Source organism: Tribolium madens, unplaced genomic scaffold, assembly GCF_015345945.1.
Source record: "Tribolium madens isolate multiple individuals breed KSU strain unplaced genomic scaffold, Tmad_KSU_1.1 Scaffold_1;HRSCAF=32;Tcas5.2_LG8, whole genome shotgun sequence".
Classification (NCBI taxonomy): domain Eukaryota; kingdom Metazoa; phylum Arthropoda; class Insecta; order Coleoptera; family Tenebrionidae; genus Tribolium; species Tribolium madens.
The window spans coordinates 6680945-6702053 of NW_025400984.1; the positions used below are offsets into that span (position 1 = coordinate 6680945).

General features: G+C 29.9%; 1 protein-coding gene across 2 annotated transcripts in view; it reads left to right on the forward strand.

The window, feature by feature from the left end:
- The window catches only part of LOC123016310 (tachykinins), a 26487-nt gene continuing 5378 nt past the window's right edge, over positions 1–21109 (forward strand). Inside the window, exons 1-2 of one of the 2 annotated variants that reach the window (XM_044416625.1) lie at positions 1–121; positions 17971–18045. The gene's annotated coding sequence lies outside the window, so the exon portion shown is untranslated. The remainder of the gene's footprint in view (positions 122–17970; positions 18046–21109) is intronic. The other variant, XM_044416626.1, reaches the window with a different exon arrangement.

Sequence of the window (21109 nt, forward strand, 5' to 3'; positions counted from 1 at the left end):
CCTCGATACCTGTGTATCAGTGCAACACACTTGTTCCTGTAGCAGCACGCGTCCTGGTGCGTTTATTGTCCGTGCTGCGAGTCCTGCTGGTGCTTCAAGACGTTTAGGGTAAAGATAAACGGTAAGTGATAGATTGCGAAAAAGTTTTCAAACTTTATATTGTCGAAGTTTTCATTAAGTTCCGAAATCATCAAGTTTTGAGTAGTTTTGCATTAACCTAAATAATAATAAATTATAAAATAATAATTTTAAACAGTTATCAATCGTTATTTTTTAAACTGATTCTTAGATTGTAAAATGCACAAAAAATAAATTAAAGTAATGATAAAGAACATAAAAATTGCGTTGCGTGTTATTTTTATGTTATAGTATTTTTTCAGCTAATTATAAATAGTGATAATAATGATTTCCCAGAAGAAAATATAATATTTAATTAATTGCTCCATTTCCAATTTGTTGTAATTTTGACACTACAAATAATAACTTATATTTATGACTTTGTTAATTTAATTTAGTTTTATTAAAGTATTAACACATAAAAAAATTTAAAAAGATACTTTAGTTAAATACAATTAAAAAAATATTAGTGAATGTTCAGAACTCAAGAAACATTACGTTCATTTTGTTTCTGCATTATAATCATCAATTGATTTAAAATCAATAAACCCTCAAATAACTGGTTTAATTTTTTACTCTTAAATTATTGTTCTCCATTTTTCAACTTATTATTCAACTTAAAAAGTTGAAATGTAATTGTACTTTTATTGTTTTCATTAATTAAAATAATAATTAACAATTAGCTTGTTGATAATTAAAAATCGGTAGACTTCTTTTAAACTTTGTTTTAATTCTATAAAATACTTTCTTAATTAAAAAAAACTTTTTGATTTTTTGACTTGGTTGATTAGACTTTATTATGATATTCGATGAATCATTAATTGTTCTATTATCTCTTGTTCAAATTCTTCTTTTAATAATTTCCATTTTTAGCTTGAAATTTTCTGTCAATTTTACATCGTCAACCCATCGGTCATGTGGGGCGTGTATGGTCTCAAGTTAATTATTCGTTTACTCTGTCGCGTTTATCCCTCTCTCGTTACATATTCTGTGTATATTTTAATGAAGTCGATTTTATTTTAATCTCTGAAAATATACCACATTTCAGTTATAATTTTGTACCTGAAAGAGTTGTAATAGAAACAACTGATTACATGATGTAGGAAAGTTGACATATCAATCAATAAAATTGTTGTCTCTCTACTAATTGCTTAATGTAGATTCACTTTTTTCGTGTCTGATTGTATCAAGGCTTGTAAAAAATCAATCAATAGTCAAAGTACAAAAAATGAACTTGAATAGAAGGTACTGTATTTTTTTTTTACTCAATCAGAGGGAAGTTTGCTTTTGTGACAAAAAATAATGTGACATTTATGTCTACATAAATTGATTATAGAATTTATCAATGTAGCGGAATAACAATTTTCACGTGGAAATAAAAGCCAATTACTCCCGTGTCGCTTTTTTGTGTCCACCGTAATGAATTGTGCAAAATTTAGCTTAATTTTTTAGCATTTGAATTTTCACTTTGTTATCCACGTTATTCAAAACTAAAATAAGTGATTTTGATAAAATTATATGTTTATGTAGCTGTCAAAAATTTCTTTAAATACATTTATTTTATTCAGATGTTAATTTTATTATTCTCTGTATAGTTCTAAAGATTAAAAGTAAAACTTTTTGGTATGGTTAAACTACAATTTTTGCACGGTTTTTGAAAAAAAATATAACTGTTGAAATGAATAAATATTCTATTACCGGTTACCTACCTGTAGAATAATATAAATCACTTACTAGTCAGCAAATCTGAAAAAGTTCAAAATCGAGATAGTAGTGGTAAGTTTTCGGACCATTGTCCTGAAAAATATGACTATTGTTTCAAATTTGGCCTTCAATACTGATTTATCAGTGGAAGGTTGAATTACAAATCAAGTGTATAGCAAAGGGTGCGATGTAATAAAACAGCAACAGGCTATAAAAAGCCTATGGTTATAAGAGTATAAAAAATATGACACGAGAAAAGCAACCGTTGCGCTAATTTGTCGATAATTTTACGGTTGGTACTTGAAGGTAGAGCACGCAAATGTGCTCATTTATGCGTAACTGTTATAAATGAGCGTCTAGACAAAATAATTGCTATTACAAATGATTTTATAACGTTGGAAAGCAAATCAATAGATATCTTATGGAAAATGTGGACATTTCAGTTTTAAATCGGGTGTAAGTTCAAAATATTTTTTTAAAGAGAGCATCGAAAATTGGAAAATAATTTTTTTATTTTATAATTCTTATAATGACAAAATTGCAATTTGTAGGTAATATTTAAAACTCCGTGTCTTGTGTATAAAAACTTTTTCTTTGTTGTATTTCGTAGTTAGCTTTTTACATTTCAGGTGGGATTACCTGGAAAAGGACAAAGAAATTTAAACTGGAAACAAGTCAAATATAATATTTATAAAGTTTGTGGAAGTAATATTTGAAATGATTTTTGTGTTTTGATAAGAAATTATGGAGAAAACTCAAATATATTGACTTTAGGTATAATTGGAATTGTTATTAATTATTATTATTCATTTCTGTGGTCTAAAGCAGTTATCAGGTTGTCACTTTTATTGGACATGGAGTGGCATTTTGTAAAATTATGTTACGTTTATTGGACCATAAAAAGTTATGAATATAATTGACAGTAAGATGAAATAATATTCTAATTTTGCTTGTAATACAATGTCATATTTGGATAATTATTATTAAAGTCGGCTAAGTGTAAATACGAAAATCTGATTGTGGATTGCCTGGTTGTGCCTTTGTCAAGAAATAGTTTATTATTATATGCCGAGTAACGAAGAGTTTCATTACAGTCGAGCATTGGTAATAATTCACCGAGAGCGAAGCTCGAGGTCAGTTAAAACGTGAGCCTGAAAAGAAGCTACATACATACACTATCTCATTCGCAATGTTAAATATAATAACAATTTACTTTAAATTCTGAATGATAAAGAAATCATGGTGTAACAAATTATACTCGTACCTACCTAAGTTAAAGTAAGCATGAAAACAAAAAAATAATAATGACTGTAAAAACTGCACAAAAGCGGCGGTTGTATAAAGAAATAACCTTTCATTTTTTTAGTTAGTTAGTATATAAAAAATGTTAAATAACAACACATACTCTAATTAATTGTAATAATAGTGGGGCTCATGACAGTTATGCAAGCCACTCTTCAGGTATGAAATTTTTGGGGTAGGTATGTAATAATTTCCCGGCTAGTTTCAGTAATCATCTGGTTTCCAACTATTGTCATGTAAAATTGATGCATTACAATATGATTGCGAATAAAAACACTAAATTGTATTTGGATCATTATTCAAACTAGTAAAATTTAGGCGGTGTCATTATTAGTTAAGTGCATGTAAGTAATGTTCAAATAGATTAACAAAGGAGATGTCTCTTTGAGTTACATTACATTATTTTAACAAAGTCTAGCAAAGATTTAATCTTCGGATATCTTGGGGCGAAAATAAAAGCAATTTGGTCGACAGTTTAGAAAAGCAGGTTTTTTCTAATTTGTGGTGGCTCACATTTGTTTTTCATAATTGTTTCAAGTCATATGTTTTATTCATAAGTATGTATAAGGATAATTACTACAATTTACGACATTTTTTTAATATAAATAAATTAGTGATGTTCAGAGATATGATAATAAAGTGGGGTTCGATTAACATGTGTTATTATAAATTTTGCTTCAAAATTTTAGACAAATTCCCCAGAGGAATTGCTTTGTGCTATTGGCCGAGGGTGCTTATTAAATTTGAATGTTACTGGAAGTCACTGTTTTAGTTCGTTTTAATTAAAATTTAATCTTGGCATTTAGTTTCTATTGATTGGATGCTAAACTCTTTGGATAAGTGTTAGCGAGTTGGAATCGAAAATTTACTTCGTATATACGTACATACGGAAATAACTTATTTCGACTGGGAATTGTCCTCTCAAAGCTCTCATTCCAACAGTTGTTTTATCGGTGATCTTTATTATAATAAAGACGAGATTATATGCCACACGTCTAGGATTTATTGGTGTTGGACATGAATTCTCATATCTTTCTTATGCAGACCGTGGTCAATAAATTTATAAAATTTATCCCATCAAAATTGAGTTTTGACTAATAAATTGAGAAAAGTCACACCATAAACACATAACACGCTGAAAGAAGTTCAAAGGTTTTTGTATTTATTAGGTGACAAGTTTTATAAAATGTGTCATATTGGTATGAAAATGATAAAACGTCTTTCGATACGTTTTATTTCAATAAATTGTGTTCGTTTTTTGTATGGTTGATTATCCCCAAGATAAAAGTGGTTTTATGTTTTTAAACAAAGCCTTTGTTAGCGCTTTACGTCAAATATCTCATAATCATGAGCTTACAAAGTGCTACTAATATGTTCTCCAGTTTGTCATTAATCTTTAAAAAAATGCGAAATCAATACCTAATAAAAATAATCATCACACCTTTTAAGAGATTTTTTATTTTAAAAATGAAAGTTTGAGTATTCGAATTTTTTTACAATGCGGTATCCTAAATAATTGCAACTCACGAATGCATCACACAACAAGTCTTAAACCGAAGCTCATTTTCAAAGTTAGTAAACAGTTTGAGACATTTGATTGGTTCATAAATCTGGCTAAAGTTCAGTTCGTTGCAACTATTAATTCCCCTTCAGTATTTAATTTATACAGACTGGATTTATGCTTAATTAAAATCTTTGTTTTGTTTTAACCACTTTTGAAAAAAGTAATACTATCTACTTAAAAAATAATAAATGAAACAAAAACAATATTCTTTAAAGCAATTAGGTACCATTAATCATTTAAACTTGATTGCACTTGTCCTAATAAATAGTCATATACAAAATAAATAAATAGTAGTAACTAAACACAATTATTATCCATTAGCTATTATTGTGCGAGCAATTTGTTACAACCAAATCTAATTGACAAATGGGTATAATTTATTTAAACTATTTTCAGTATTAAGTATTATTACATTATGCGATGTAATTGACTTTCAGTTGAAATAACAAATTTTTGCTGCAGTAAAAATTGATGAAAATCATTTTGTGACGATTGTGATTTTTGATGTTTGTCTTTAATTAACAATAGTAAATTTTAACAACACCAGATTTTTTTTTATTTTATCATATGTAGATTTTTAACTATTATTTTCTATTGCCCGTAAATTAACCGTAATAATGGATTAGTCGTTATTGTTGTGCATATTCGTATACATTTCTAAAATAATGAGTTACACACCTACATATTATTCGTAATGTAGTTGCACATAAAGGGAAACTTAGATGAATAACTTGGCAGTGAGTTGGAAGTAGGGTAAAGCAGGGATTAGAATCTCGAAGATTTGCTGAAGTGGAGAACTCCGTTGCATCGAATAATTATTTTTTAGTAACTGATTTAAATCTAAAAGTAACAGAATGTTAGGAGTTGTCAAGATTTAAATTTGCTGCTTCACGCAAATGAACAAATTTTCTTGACAGTAACAATGATTATTTGTTTCTTGTTTTTAATACTAATTCTATAAAGAACTTTTGCAAACTACTTATAAATAATTCAAAAACCTGCTTTGGTCTGTGTGTGATATAATTAGTTCTCAAACCATTGTCGTGGTCTTTTATGGTCCACATTGGCCACTGATTAAAGTTCTAAATTATATTCTGAATTGAAACACGGAAGGACAGACATAAGTTTGTTCATTTTTCTCACGATCCAAAAAATATTCAATAGTCGCAAAGTTTGTGAATTTCTATAAAAGCTCAGGAAGTGTGTGTTGCATGAAATAAATTGATTCAGCTGAACACGTGTTAGATTTTAAAACAAACGCTGTATTTGCTTTAAAGTTCAACTCATCTGAAGTGAAAAAGTTTCTTGTTGCGTTTCAGTTAGTTTTCCGCTGAGTTTCGTGCTTTTAAGTACCTGTTGTATAGTTTCAACGCGTCTATATCACATACAGAAACAAAGTTAACAGTGAAATGAACAAATCCAAGCACAAAGGGCTAGATTAAACAATTCCATCATACCAAATTTTTGAAAAGTTTTTGCGTTAAAACTGCATTGACATGCTTGAGGCAGTAATCTATTAAGAACAAGCATTAATAATGTAACAGTATTCGAATTAACTGGGGGTTTAGAAGCAAATCAACCTAAATATTTCAAATTTCGTGAACCAAGTTTGCTACATTTTTAATAATTTTAAAGACTTTGTGGTAACATATCTTGTGACATCAGTGGTTTTAGTTAAGTTAAGCTTCCGCACTTCATGAAAGTTTTATATAACGGAGCGAGTTCCAGCTGAAAAAATAACAGATGTTGGGCTACATGTCACTCGAAGTCGTATTGTAAATCAGATTTTATTAACTTTTGTGTAAAGTTTATTCAGAGCAATAGTATCTTGTTTCACTTAAACACGCCTTCGATGGCGATTTATGAAGGTGTAGTTTAGGTAATCGCTTGATGTAAACAGTAATTCTGATAATTATTGTTAAGCGATTTGTCTTTGACACCGTTCGCATAATCCTGACATTCTGAAGGAGATTAATTAGTTTGCATTTGTTCTGCGCTACGTAAGTCTCACTTCAAACATTTCGTAAAGTGAAACTCACTTAAAAACCGGTATTACAAATTGGTTTTTCTCACGGCAACTTTCAAAGGAATAAAAGAAATAAATCGTTCGTTTCAATTGCAGATTTTCAGATAAGCAGCCGAAGTGACAGTTTGGTCGTATTTACGGTTCGACTTTCCGGATAACACATGTAAAATATTGAATTGATTTGTCGCTTCTCCTGCATTTTACCGTAGCTCGACCGAAATAACTTACTTTTGAATACTTTTTACAATACGGATAATCACTACATCTGCTAGATTCCACCTTGCAGAAATAAATTACAACCTACCACAAAGTTCACAAGGAACGCCTTTAGTTATTTCTGTTTATTTCTTTGTAGCAAAGGGAAAAGCAGCTTTACATTTATATTACAAGAAAATTACCCACTGTTTATTTAGAGTGTATCGAGACTAGAAGCTGTCGTCCGTTTAAACTTCTGTAATCATTCGCTGAAATTTACTAAAACTCACAAGCCTTTAGAGGGTAAAATACATACATGTAGATTTGTTTCAATTCATAAAAAATCATAATATTGGTATACAGTAATCTTTAAGAATATATAATATTTCTACATAGTATAGACTGTTTGTGTGTAAATTATCGAATGTAACAACAATGAATTTTGTTGCTTCTTTACATTGTCAAAAATTAATAATCAGAAATCATATATTTTTTATTTTCTTCAGCTTTCTTTACTACATGTAATATTGATTTGAGAATTTAAGGAAGATATGCAAAAAAATTTCTTCGGACAAACTCCTTCCGCTGGAGTATAAAAGCTCTCAGTGATTTGTTTTTTGAAAACTTCGATTTTCTCACAACACTTTCAACGTCTTGTGTGAGGATCGTAAAAAAATATCGTTTGTTATCTTAAAAAACAAAAACCCCCTTTACGCGATACAAAAGCAACGTTCCAATAACACACACGAAAAGATTATAGCTTGGCAATAAATGTGATTGATCCCTCTTTATTAAGGTCTATATTTTTTAAAGTTTTTTTGTCGTAATACAGAGATTTTCTTTGGGGATTTTAGAGAAAAATTTTGCTGTTTTTTTTATAAATGAGCTAATAACAATTGTCTTAAAACAACGAGGTTGTTTTCGCTTTCTTTGTTGTTTTGGTATTTTAATCTTTCTTGAGTGCGGAGAAGCGTTTTTGTGTTATTATAAACATGTTTGCATATTCATTAACAACTCAGGTATTGTTTAGAATGAAGTGCAAAAAGCTTAATTTGTAAATCATCTTAAAATAATCAAAGAAAATAATTCGGACAAACACAAAACTCAAAAATTTAAAATCAAAGTGGCAAACATATTTCACTCATAGTCATGAATCACAACTTATCCAACAAAAAAGCCATTTTTCATGTATTGACTTTCGGTTCGGTATATGTAGGTATACTGATCTCTATCTAAATTTTCCGGCGCAACTTTGGCCATTACCTACTTATTAATAACTTGCACAGTTTGACTTGTTCCACTCAATATATTGTTCGAACTACGTATTTGTTCAAGGATAGAAAAATAAATTATTTGTTTAAAATTAAAACACAGATTTATATTTTTGTTACACCAATCCCATTTTAGAGAGATGATAATTTTGAGTAAATGTTAATTGGTTCATAATGAGTGTAAGAGTTAATTCCTGAGAGTTAAAACAAATTAACGCTGAGTTTTAATTACCTACTCCAGATCTAAATATTTTTTATTACAGTAATTAGATGTCAGGTGGTAATTTCTGTTAATAATATTGTGATTTTGAGGTCGGTGTAAGTGAATTAGGCGTAATAATTCGTTGAATCGAATTAATCACAATTAAATCGAATTAGCCCCAATCGCAACTTATTGGTCTTTGTGCTAAACAAATATGTAGACACAAATGGTCTATATTAGTTTTGATTGGAACTTATGTACGAATGTGAAAGCAAAACTCTGTCGGATGTGACAGAGCAAATAATACAGTATGGACAGGTGTGATAAGCTCAATAATTATCAGATACTTGTTCCCAGCCGATTATTCATTCCATGATATATTAGAGGATTTGTTCACATTTTGAATGACAGCTCCAGGTAAACAACTCAAGGGAATTTTGCACGTGAATCACAGAAAAATGCTCGAGAGAACCGCTTTTTATGTATTTTCCGCGACTTGAAAACTCGCAACTATAACGAGGTTATTCCGGAATAATTCGTCATTTAGACGTGAAAAATAATTGCAACGAAACCAAACTGAAGTCGAGTATTAATACCAGCGTATTCATTACATTAAAACACCCCGTGGCTAGACGGTGACACAAAATGTGAAATAATTATGCACGCAGATTGTTTCGTTCGTAAAAATTAGTGGCGAATTTTGACGATATTATGAATTTATTGATGCGGGGGAACTTCACACGGATCTTAATGTTTACACTATGAGGGCTCATGTGGCGCCTTAATGTTCTATCTAATTAATACGGGGCTTATAGTTATTCATGATCTAGACATCAAAGGAGTTAAAATCACATATAAATTGCTGCAGTATGAGACGACCACTAGCCCAACTGAATCTAATTAATTATTGCCGAATTATTGCCAACTTAGGTTGCGAACTAATTTACACATTAAAAATTCTGACTTCAAAACAAAATTTGTTTAAATTGGATTTTTCTGTATAGGCTGCTGTATGCTTGTCTTCCTACTTGTATAGGTAGTATAGGTATTTTATTAAAATAAAATTGCTTGAAAATTTTATGTTATCCGAAGTCAAAAGTTAAAAAAACACTACTAACTCAAACGGCTGCAATAAACATCTTTATTGCTACAACAAACAGGAGACTAATTTTGTTATTCCTTTTATTTTGCTACGAGTTAAGCGGAGCGCTTTTAATGTTACAGGATAATTAAATTGGCAGGTGATTCAATTCAATTAAATACAAAAAAGAGACAAGTAAATTTCGGATATTATTTTATGGACAAACCCTGCATGGTAATTAAAATTATTCGAACTGAAACATTTACTATATTTTGTACATTTCATGACAGCTTGTTGTTTTACACATTACATGTTTATGAAAATATGAATGGTGTGCGTGTTTTTTTACTTCATATAATTGCACATATTATTCACTAATTAGTTGAAAAATGGCTTCTGAGAATACTTGCAATACAGAAGGTGCTTATTTATTAATTTTTTATTTCAAACAACTTTTTCTAATTACCCCCATCTACAGGCATTTAAGTAACAGTATTGAAATTGTCACAAAAATGGAACTGAAACAATTTCTCATTGCTATATTTTACTTTCTGAAGTTAAACATTTATATAAAAGTTGTGGCATCGAGTGAGTTAACAATGGTTTTCCAGTTCGTTTATTTCGCTGACAAAGAAAAGTTGTAAATAATATTTTTCTAAGTTTTCTTAAGCGGAATTTATTTTTGTAAAATTGTAGATACTTACGGAAAATATTTCATGTTTTTTGTGTTTTTTGTGCTAAGGCTGTAATTGTGTTAGACAAAAGAAAAAATCCAAGGAAATGCAAAGTTATATGTTTTGCTCCCAAAGAGAGTTAGAGCTAGTTAAAAATACATTTAAAGTTAAAATAAATAACCATGATTAGTGAAATCAAATGTTTGGGTCTAATCCTTGACGAAGAAATTAGATTTGTGAGCAATACTGCACTTTCGTCTCTTAGATTACTCTATTCAAATATAAATAAATATAATTAATTTTAAACATAAAATTTTTTGAAGCTTTTGTACTTTCTGTTTTAAATTATTGTTTAACTGTGTATTTTCCATGTCTAGATAGCTATTTCTAGTTGTAACCGTCTCCAAAAAATTCAAAATACGTCTTGTAGATTTGTATTTGGTCTTGGTAAATAGATAGGATTTCAAATAAAATAAATGAGCTTGGCTGGCTGAAAATGACTAATTTATTTAAATATTATTATTATAAAAATTATCTGGAAGGTAATAAAATTCACATTTATCCTATTAAAATTTTCCAGTTTTAATAGAAATAATTTTGTTAAAAGATGAATACTGCAATATGTGCTCTGATTGTGTGAAACCATTATTGAATTACTTTTTGATACATTAGACCAAACGTCATGTACATACATAGCAAACCGCTACTAAAACAAACCTTTTTCCTAATGTTTGGCTTGATCTCTTGTAAATTGATAAAAGCATTAGTTTCGTGTGATGAAAGTGAGCAAGGCAGAAGATTAATTAGACCTTTTAAACCAGGAAAAGCGGAAAGCAACTTTTCGTTATCCCCCTTATTAATGACTAACATGATACCTACATAATTTTTTCAACCTGGCCTGCAAAACTTGGTTAAAATTACAATTTAAAGGGTTATAGTCAATTGAGTTAAAAAGGATTCCTGTTGCTTTGTTTTGTGTATTTACACGAAAAGTTTGAGGGAAAATCAGTGGAAATCCAAGCCGGGGTAAAGTACACCCAATTTAGTGTTGTAGTTCTAACTAATTGCAAAACAGTGGCGCCGAACTGATTTGTATGCCACATCGGTAAGTATTCGGACAAAGCGTAGGATTTAAATACTGGACTTATCAAGGAAATAATTCACTGACAGATGTCTGTCTACAAACACATTTATTTTAAAGATCGGTTCATAAATCTGCAGGCGGTGATGCATAGCACGTTATTTTCCTCTAAATCTTTTTCGACACGAAGTAATAGATTGAAAGTAAATTCAGAAATATATTTTTTCTACCACAGATCGAACGAAATTAATTTTCCATTCAGGACTATTGGAGGTTTTGTGCAAATATTCGCACAAATGCTGAAACCTTCGGGGACTACGGTTCGGTCAGAAAAAAGCCGAAATCTAATGACGAAGACTTGGAAAAAGATGTCGCATCGTTTAAAACAGATTGAATTAGGTGAACCCAATTTAAAGTAAATCGACATTGCGACTGGAGAGTTTTTAAAGGAAACCACTTTTATGTTCAATTTGCTCCTTTTTATTTCATTTTAGGTAACAAAATACGCCCTGAGTATAATTTAGTATCATTCTCCAATTATACAGTTAAATTATATTCGTGATTAAGGCCAAGAAGTTGTTTAGCATTTTTAGCGGATTCTTTTAATTTTCATTTTAAAACTTGGTATTTTGCTAATCTTTATAACAAGAGTATCAGTTTATGTTTATTTCAGCGAGACAATGTAACAAAGTTGAGTTAAATTGATATCGCGAAATAAATTAAAACTTTGAAAATTTACACTCAACGATTATTACCAAAAATAAGCTAATTAGTTTCTTTTGTGTAGTTTATAATTAAATTAAATCAAATACATTTTGCAATCTTACAACTCCGAATTACTTATTTATTGAACTTATTTGCTTCCAATTTAATGAAAATATGATAATGTTTTATGCATATTTCGATCGGAAGATGCATTCTCATACAAAATCAGGTGGCATGTTCTCTAAGCACAATCCTAAAATGTGATATGATTGAGAATGTATCCGTTTTTTTATTTTTGTTTTTATCATTCTAAACATGGTAAAATACATGAGGCCTACTTGCAATGTATGATCTCGCAAAGTCTTTTGTGCTATACCTTGCGTAAAGTTAAAAAAAACTATTAAAACTCAGCGGATCGTAGATAGAAGTGATCATTCCCAAAATTTTACGACAAATGGTAGGTTACATATGAGGTATAACTACTCCCAATCTCTCGGGATTTGCCTTTACCAAATGCATTTGCGTTTACTGTCACACAACATGAATTCCAACTAGACAATTAAAGTTACAATATCTGTGTAGGCCATAATTTAGGAGCAGTAATTGCAAAAATTGAGCTCCCAGAGTGGGACAAAACGGCGGTTTGTTGTCGAGAAGATTGAGTAGGGCGAATGGGAACAATTGTTGCTCCCTTGGGACAATCTGACTTTGCTGACCTGCATTCTCAAAATCTCAAGACACTTACAGTTTGTACAAACTGGTGTAATATGTCGCGAGTGGTGTGTGGTCGCGTGACAATCAACGATTTATTAAAAAACAAAACGGATTTTATGTAGTGGTTTTCCAACATGTTGCATGATGTTGGAAAAAATTTGTTCCGTACTGGCAGTTTATTAAAATAGCATTTTATTATTTTTATTAATCATTATTTTCATGGGAAATTTCTACATGATCATTGTTAATGACAACAAAAAACTGTTGCTTTGGTATTGACAAAAACCCTGCCACAATAAAGTATATTTGAGAATTCCTAATTTTGTGTTAAGTGAAATATTTATCATTATCGCAATTGCAAAATTGATACATAAAATTTACTAAATTTGAAAAATTTTAATCACCTTTATCATTAAGCTTGTTTATTAAATAATAACTGTTTCAAAGTGCTCGGTATAATGTTATAAGAAAAATTTTCCTTCTATATAAATGGAAAGTTTTTCTGGTCTCAATATTAAAAGTTATTATTAAAAAAACACTACCAGCTGTAGGCATTTTTCGCATTTGTTGCACATTGTAATTACTTTTCATTTGATAACGCTAGAAGTTTTAATTGATTTAATTGATGAGGCATTTGATTATAATTGTAAATTGTGCTGATAAAACCTGATTTATGGTTCAACCATCCGGACAAAATTTACTTAAACGCGGAGACCTTTCCTCAGTGTGCCTTACACCTTACTATAACGTAATTCGACTTCGAAATTAATTACACAAATATAATATTCTTGGTAAAGATTGATTTAGTATAATTTTTAATACAATCGAATTCGATACCGTTTGACATTTTCTTGAATCATTAGGTCTAAGTACAGAAAGTTATAGTTATAAGTTTTACAAATTTATATGACATTTTGATTCAAATGTTTTTTATAAGTTATTTATAAAAGGAAAATCCATTATTGCTAGGCTTTGATTCCTCTAATAATAATCGAATCAATATTCTGTGCTTTTGTAGTAAGCACCTGTTGACCGTCACAATTCAACTACTTCTAACGCTTTGCATGTTTTTATGAAATATTCTGGAAAATAAATCGTAGCTTTTCTATATTTTTAGTGTTTACAATATAATTATTTTAGTGACAATAATTTCATATGCTTGAATAAAACGCAACATACAACACGATTAGAAGTAATTGAATAAGTAGATATGAGTATTGTTCAGTAAACTCCAGAATGCAACATTGTTGTCGGAAAGTCTAACACAATTTATATTACGTGACATTCATCTCTGAGTAGAAATGTTTTTTGAGAATGAAATAGTATAAAGTACGGATAAAACTGATCATTCCATGGTTTGTAAGCGTCTCCCTAGAAGCGTATTATGGGCTATGCGGTTTTGCTGCGGTTGTGAGTAGCATTTCTCAGCGATTGTTTAAGTACTAATTTTGAAAGTGTGATATCTTATACCAGGTGAACAGGAAGTATGTAACTAAACGTTTTTTGAAAAAATTAATTGATGAATGATAAAGAATAAAATTTTTCAAATGGCAACTCACTATAAAACAAAAGCTTTGATCTAAAAATTACAATTTTCTTTCTGAAGGCAAATACTTTTTGTTCCCCTTGTGTATTATTTCAAATAAAAACAGTAGAATCTTACGTCTTGCTTTGTTTGATTCTGTTTTTGCTTACGATAGCGGTAATTCTAATGGCGCCCGCATTTTTTTCTTTTTTTAATTACGTCTCATTATGTAAACAATATACTGACGTACTTACTTTTTCTTTTTGTGCAACATTTACCTCATTGCATCTATGCAAAGTATAAAGTATAATCATATTCACAACTGATCTTATCTTGCACTAAACACGGACTTTCATAATATCAACGGTGGTATGAAAGTGTAAAGATGCTTGTGTTGTGTTACTACAAGTACACGAGTACAAAATTACAAAATTAACATTTAGATACTTTTCGACTAACAATTATCTCAACATGGGTATAAGGTTTAGACGAGATTTCTTAATAAAAAAACTGATGTTTTTGCTGATGTTTTTGTTACCATCAATTTTATTAAGTAATATGAAAAGTCGGTCAAAATATGCTTTGTAAAAAATTAAAACGTATAAAGAAACTGTTTTACATTTAATAAAAAAACTCCACTTATCCTGGCGCATCCACCAATTAAAAAAACACAGTTATGAATGCGATGTCTCATTAGTAAAAAACAACTATAGAATTTAGTAAAAATTAAACAAAAAGTGTATTAATCGTTGACTGCAATATGGATTTAGCGTATAGTTTTCTACAAAGCAATTTTTTTGGATTCTTTTAAAATATTTTTCGGAGACAAATCATTTAACATATTTTGCATAATAAGGGGTTTATTTTACACAATTTTCATTTTAAATTACAATGCCACAATTGAATTATTTTCTGATTTTTCAAAATAATCTAATTATCTATACATAGGAAAAACTGGTTATAAAATCGAGTCGAACTCATTTCAGAGTTGAATGCCCAAATTGCCCAAACAACGTTTTGATTATTTATTTCTTTTGATGCATGTTGTGCTTCACAATCTGTTGAATAAGCCTTTTAATACAATTGCAAATCTATTCGTAGAATTAAAATGAATTCTGTTGGTTTTGTAGAACTCTCAATGGTCGATCGTTCGAATCCTGTATTATCTTGCATGACAGAAATTCACAATTGTGTTAGCCGCCACAACATCGCACTCGCGGTTCATGTTAAATTCAGAGATAACCATAAAATGATAATAAACCGAAAAAGGAAAGTTACGAATTTGCTAGGTGCTAAACACCTCAGCACATGTGGCGCACTTCAACACGCGAAATCGATGGCGGTTTATGGCTTTTTAACTGGAAAATGGCAATTTAGAAATGCAGGTTGCACACCTTCCAATCAGTTCGAGTTGATAAACAACATTAGTTGTGATGAATACTGGCGGTTGTTGAATGGAAATGTCTAGAGTGAACATTTGTCGTTACAAGAGCAGTCTGTGCTTGACACGAACAGATCGAGGATCTTCGAATGGTATCAAGACTCATTGTATCTAGAGAGGGGAAGAGATTTTTGATGGGGTAAATGCCGGGGATAATTATTATTCATAAAGGAATGTCGAATATGTGTGGTACATAAATTAGGAGATAACCTCATGTGTCTTTCAGTGAGCATTTAAGATATCAGGTGTGCTTGTATAATTTATTAATGATTTTGCTTGCGGTGATTATCTACGTGTAAATCGATAAGCGGGATTTCAAATACTGTAATTTATACGAACGCAATGTTTTCGCAAGATTTTCAAGGATTTAATTTATGGAAGTTTAAGCTGAGTGATAAATCACCCAAAAAATTAATACTTTAATTCATAATTCAATACTTCGACATATTGTTTTAATGTAGAGTAGTAAAAATAAAAAGCAAAAGCTGCTTGCTGTTATTTCCCCGTGGACGTGGCGTTTTAAGTTACAATTTTTAAGAGTCTGTATAACAGACACTGAAGTTTGTTACACAAGCAAAAGCCGTTTTGCATTAACCTAGCTCATAATTTTTAATAAATCTTTTCAGAACGTTCTAAAATTAAAGTTAATTAACTAAAATGAATATTTTACGTTTAAATTGTTATAATTAGTTTACAAATTGTAATGTTCCCAATATAACTGGGTTTTAGTTTCAACATTGCCAAATAGATTTCTAAAACTAAAGTATAAAATATTTAATACTGCTCGTAGTTTGAGACAACAACTTACAGCAGGCATTCTGTTTACTTTTATTTTGGAAGTGTAATTGAAATCGATATTGCATTATACTTTATTTATGGTGAATATACTGTTTATAGATTTAACCTGTATTACCTTTTTATTATTCACTATTCGATTAAAATTTTTATCAGTTTTGCAACAATGACGTTTTGAAACTTTCGCCAAGTCCATCACTAGAAAATATTTTCAACGATAGTATTTTTTTATTACAATTAAGAAATATATAATTTCCTACTAGTCTAGCTTGTCTGCTAAAAACGGCTTGCAAGTTCCAGCTGAACATACATTTCCTTGATATATGTCCACAATAATTCTTCAAGGATTATAAAAAATGTTTGGATACCACCAGACTTAAAATGTTGACTAAAAATATTGAACTTTTGCCACTTGTGATTTTATTTTTCTAACAATTTCTAAGACAATCTACAGTTACACGTTATGCAATGTATTTTTAATGCCCGTATACAAAATCCTATTAGGAAGGTGCACTTCAAGCTTCAGGTTGTTTTCCACAGATTGGAAAATGTCTTATTAAAGCGGAATGTATGAAAAAAGGTCGATGAATGCATCAAAATTTAATTTAAGTCGAGTTGCTTGACTTCTAGGCGAATATTGAATGAAAGGATGGGGAACAATACCCACGATTACAAATTACAAGTCCTATAAAAATATTTGTAATTAAGTGATTTTATTTTAATCAAGTTGGGAAACTACTGAATTAAATCTAGTTAATCATAAAAGTTTGTCAACAAAGGAAATTCCAGCCATGTGCTTCTATACTTTGTTAATTAGAGTTGTTTTTGAAATTTTTGTTAACAGAGCACTTTTATGTAAGAATTATTGTTTCACTCCTTTTGATTATAATTTATGACAGGACTGTTTAATGAAACTAATCAAAGTTTGCAACTCATTTTTATAAACGTGCCACTTGTGAGTGTTCTTAAGAAAAATGTGACACCGCTTTTCAGAGTTTTTCCTTAGTTTATTAACGTATTTATACAATTTCTCGTTACGACACCTAATGTAACTACATGGATCAATCAAGTGATAAAAATGACTTCTACCTCTCTTGGTCTCAAGGTATGTAAATTTTAGTTGCTTTGTTGGCTTCATTATTGAGTCTGTGCTCATTAAACGCGTGACAAATTCGCACGTTAGATTTAAAGTGTTTATGAATAAGTCCTAATCTAAGAACGGTTAGACAGCTTGGAGCAATTCGGGAAATGGCAATTCGAGTTGGTAATTTGCAATCCTCAGCCAGAGACTTGTTGGGGTTGATCAAGTTGAGAAATTGGCAATGCTGTCACGCTTCTCCGCTAATTTCGCAACTTAATTACTTAGATGATGTTGTTTCGGTTTTTTATAAAGCAGCAAACACATTCCTTAAATCTCGCACTCGCTAAACCAAAAGATTGAGTGCTTATTGTTAAAGCTATATAGCAACTACAATGAAATCGCAAAATATATGTAAATAAAATAAGATATATTTTTTTAGTACATAGAAAATTAAATTTTAGGATGTTGTTTGTCATTTTTATTCTGTTGCAGATACAAGAAAAATTGATTTTTTAGACTGGTAAAGTACTAAACACAAAGAAGCCTCGCCCTTCAAAGGTAGAACTGGTAAGTAATAATTAACATTATAAAATAAATTAGTGAAATGAATTCAATAAAAATTATTATTATTACAACAAAATGAGAAATGTCTTGATGTTATTATATCATTATGAGTGTTTACTTTTACAGCCCTCTATCGATGTTCATCACCAAATAGATAATTTTTAACGTCATTACGACGGCTGTCAGCCCCTTACCCAAGTTTACATAACAGTGCTTTAATGATGAGTAATTACCTTGTTTATTGACAGCTGAAAATGAGTCAGATATTCATCATATTCCTTTTACGATTTATGTCAATAACCGAATTATTAGACTAATAATAGTGCCTAATTAAATATAGGTAGAAGATAACTTGCAGATAATTAACAGCTCTGGTTCGGTGTTATTACAATTACAAGAGATTGAGTTAATAATCGACATTAATTTTGTCGTATGTAATTTGGGCAAAAGCAAACCGAACAAAGAGATACCGTACATTGTCCTTAAGAAACGAAACAGGTGTAAATGGATTTGTAAGGAATTGTAGTCGTCTGTTATCGTGCCATTTATTCAATTCACTCGGTCTGTCGAGCAAAGATAGTGAAGTGGATTGTCGGTTTTCGTCAGTGAGAGAAAAATTCGCTGTTGTTGGTTTATTAAGATAAACAAACACGAAATAATGGTTCGAGCAACTCGGAGATAAATGCTTAATAAAAATAAACATAATTTCCCCCGGCGCATCCACCAATTTTCATACGAAATTGAGTTATGAGTTCGTAATTAAAGCGAACTTCGACACCGCCTCAACTTAACATCTTTTCCCGATTTTTTTTAAGACGGGAAAGTGTCAGCTTGATGAAAGCACAAGGGTGATATTCATAACAATCTTGAGTTTGCGTTATTGTTGGGAAGTTTGTCGGCTTTGGCGGAAAATTTCTAAAGTATTACACGTAGTTTAATCTTTTGAGAATGTCAAGTACTTATACAAAAACGAAAATAATTTTAAAAATATACAAAACATAAAGTGAAATTTGATTATTTCTGCGAGTAGGAAATTTTCATATTAATTAATTGTTATCTTGTATTCCTGGTTAGTAATAATTCCTTGCAATTAAAACGTTGCGTTTGAAAATAGTCACAAATGAAGCACGGTTTTGTTAATAAACAATTAAATGTAAAAAGTGAAAAGCTTTTAAACAAGTTTTGCAAAAATTTATAATTTTGATTTTTAAATCAGTTGCCAAGTTTTTGTTCCTATCCGTATCCAATATTTATGCATTTTGTTCTTTTCTTTTATGCATTTAACTCTTATATTCTTGTAGCATTAGTTACTGTGGTTGTACTGTTAAAAATTTATGTGTGATTAATTGTTGCATTAAATAATTTTAGGTGTTTATATAAAACCAATCGTTATTATTTACATTAAAAAATTATGTTTGTTTAAAATACTTTTGATGAATCAATAAAATATTTACGTCTTATTAAAATTAAAGCATTTAAAATAAACATTTAGCTTAATGCTGAAATTAATATTTAAAGCAGTGGAGCAAAAAATGTAATTGGATAAAATATTTATTAGAGATAATGCCTAGACCAAACAAATGAAAGTTTTAAACATTTTAAATTATATTTATACAGGGTAAATATAAAATATCGAACCAAGAGGTTTTTTAAATCATTTGCTTTTAGAAAACAATGATTAACATAAATTAAAGTAATATAAAAAAATGTGATCGTATCTTGAGAAGGAAATTTTGTTTTGATTTTGAGGTATGCGATTTTTTTTGTAAAAATTGCATTTATGTAATTTGTTTTTAATTAAATATAAAGTAGATAGTTGTAATCTTTAGATCATAACCTATATGAGTAAAATCATTTCATAGTAGGTTGCCATTTAAAAAAATATTTTTATAGTACTTTATTAGTCATTAATTAGTTTTTCTAAGAAATAATAAGTTTAAGTAAAAAACGTTTGGTTCCATACTTGTTATTCACTTGATATAATTTATGTAATTATATCATGATTATATTTTAGTATTTTTAGTTTACCAAATTACCCACGCAGTTTAATTTTCCTTCTGAAAATATGTTTATTTACATTAAATATTAACGGTTAGCAATTTTGCTCGTTGTTTATTTACTGATCATTGTCGCTAATTAATAACTGCATTTATTTATTTAAACAAAATAATCAGAGGTAATTTATTTTTAGTTAAATTTGTGTGTGCACAATTAAATAAACAATTCTTATTATAAGACATTAAAAAAAAGTTTGCAAACTATAAAAATTAATTCCATAAAGAAACAAATATTGGGTTGTTGCCCTTGGTTTCAATCGACAATTCCAGTTGTAATAACATACAACAATAAGAAAAACGCACATTTCAAACAAAAGAAACCCATCTCGGTTTTCATATGATTCCGTGACTGTTCCGACACTTGAAACACGCAAGAGCGTATATACTCAAAAGTGGTGAAACCGATTTTTTTTAACGAAAAGAGACTTATTAAATAAACATAAGCGGAAAATTGCTCTTTTTCAGCTTAAACATGGCATAAAAATTGTCGTAAACGGCATCTGCATAGCAAAAACTATTGCAGATCCTTGTGCATATTTCATGAGAACCTGTTCACTCTTTGTGGTCCTCTGGCGAAAAATAACCTCTCATTTCAGCTATTTAATGAAGCTTTTAACGCTTAACGAGTCAAGTAAACTCCTTTATTATGTTTTTAAATGTGTGCTTGTGATTCATAAAGTCAAACATACCGCAGTTTCACTAGTGCACGTGCTGCCTCTTGCGCATTATAAGGCAAAATTTAAATAAAGCGTCGATAAAAAGAAAAACTCGATTTTTGCCCGCTACGTCACCTGCGGTTACTTTGTCCTATCTAAATCTTTAGAATTCAAAAAATATTTTTCAAACGCACGCTACGGGTTTTATTTAGAAACACGCGAAAGTTTAAGGGTTTTTTAAAATGAATAGACAGCTGAGTTGTCGAGTTTTATGTCGCTGTCAAACTTTTCATACACACTTTGCTGTAGATTATTTATGGAAGAGTTGAACGTTCCAGATGGCGAGATCATCAC